Genomic DNA, 2,074 nt, shown 5'->3' on the forward strand with positions numbered 1-2,074 from the left:
ACATTCTTACATATCAGGGATGAAAACCACATGGTCATGTGGTATAATTCATTTGATATGTTTTTGAATTTGATTAGCAAGTATTTAGTTGAGGATGTTAGCATTGTTTCATTCGAGAGATTTTTCTGTCATTTTCATTTCTTGTGCTTCCTTTGACTTTGTTATTAGGATGATGTTGGACTCATAGATTGAGTTAAGCAATGTTCCTTCTATTTCAATATTTTTGAAGAGCTGAAGCAAGATTGGTGTGAGTTCTCTCCGCAATGTATGGTAGATTTCCCCTGTGAAGCTGTCTGGCCCAGAATTTTTCTTAGTAAGGAGGTTTTTAATGACTGATTCTATCTTTTTACTTGTGATTGGTTTGTTGAGATCATCACTTTCTTCTTTGATCAATGTAGACTGCTTATGTTTTCTAGGAACTTCTCCAGTTCCTCTAAATTTTCTTTCTTGTTGGCATATAGTTTTTCAAAGTATCATTTTATGACACTCTATTTCTGTGGGGTTAGTGTGGATATCCACTTACTCATTTACTTTGTGTATTTGCACTTTGTCTCTTTTTCCTTTGTTAGTCTACCTAAGGATCTGTCAATTTTAATGATCTTATCAAAGATCCAACCTTTGGTTTTTAATTTTTTTCCTAGTGCTTTCTCATTTTCTATTTTATTTAGCTCTGTTCTGATCATTGTTGTTTCTTTCTTCTTCATTTGCTATTTGTTGTTTTTTGTTCGTTTGTTTTTTCACTAATTCCTCCAATTTTGATTTAGGTCTTTGGTTTTAGCTTTTTCTTCCTTTTTATATATAATTTATGACTATGAATTTGCCTCTCTGTACATCTCTCGCCATGTATCATAAGTTTTGATATGTTGTGTTGTTAATGTTAATTTCATTAGCTTCAAGGTACTTACTTATTTCTTTTTTTTATTTTTGTCTTTATATATATATATATTTTATTACATTTAAAAAATATGAGGTCCCCATATACCCATCACCCCCTCACGCACTCCTCCCCCATAGCAAGAATCTCCTCCATCATCATGAGACATTCATTGCATTTGGTGAATACATCACTGAGCACCGCTGCATGTCATGGTCAATGGTCCAAATCATAGACCACACTCTTTCACGTTCCATCCAGTGGGCCATGGGAGGACATACAATGTCCGGTAACTGTTCCTGCAGTATCACCCAGGACAAATCCAAGTCCCGAAAATGCCTCCACATCTCATCCCTTCCTCCTATTCCCCACACTCAGCAGGCACCATGGCCACTTTTTCCACACCAGTGCCACATTTTCTTCAATTACTAATCACAATAGATCATGAATAGAATACTCTCTAATCCACAGTCTATTCCTCCATCCTGTGGACCTTGGAATGGTTGTGCCCACTCCAGATCTATATCAAGAGGGAGCTTAGATTCTAAATGGATGCTGGATGCAATCCTCCTGCTTTCAGTTGTAGGCACTCTTGGCTCCAAAGTGTGGTGGTTGACCTTCTTCAACTCCATGTTAGCGACTAGGGTAAGTCCGATAAACCAGAGTGTAGGAGCTGAAGCCTATTGAGGCTCAGGGCCTGGCTATCATATGGTCAGTCCAGAGATTCAGATCCCCTGGGTATATATTAAACCCCAGCATGAACAACAGTTCTGGTAAAAGTAACAGGAGAGGCTTGTGAAAAAAGATCATATCTGAGACCAGCTCCATCACATAGAAACACAAACTCCAAAGTAGGACCAGCTGACATGGCACTGAACTCCAATACTCAGGGTTGTATCTACATTATCTGTCTCTGAGACTCTGTTCAGGTGTGCATAAGGGCAACCCCTCTGATAACCTCCTGGCTCTTTTTTGGAGACTCATAGGCATATAAACTCATTTGTCCTTTCCATTTCCCCCTTTTTTTTTCAGGTTAAAAAGCATTTTTAACTCCTGGTATTATATGTACACTGAGATCTTTTGCTGGTCCATGTCGACCCTTTTATTCAAGGTCATTTTCTAGTTACATCATCAGTTGGTACTTGTTAGTAATCCCTTGACACCAAGGAGGCTCATCCCCAGGAGTCATGTCCTATGCTG

The sequence above is a fragment of the Dasypus novemcinctus genome, chromosome X (assembly GCF_030445035.2).
Source record: "Dasypus novemcinctus isolate mDasNov1 chromosome X, mDasNov1.1.hap2, whole genome shotgun sequence".
Lineage (NCBI taxonomy): Eukaryota > Metazoa > Chordata > Mammalia > Cingulata > Dasypodidae > Dasypus > Dasypus novemcinctus.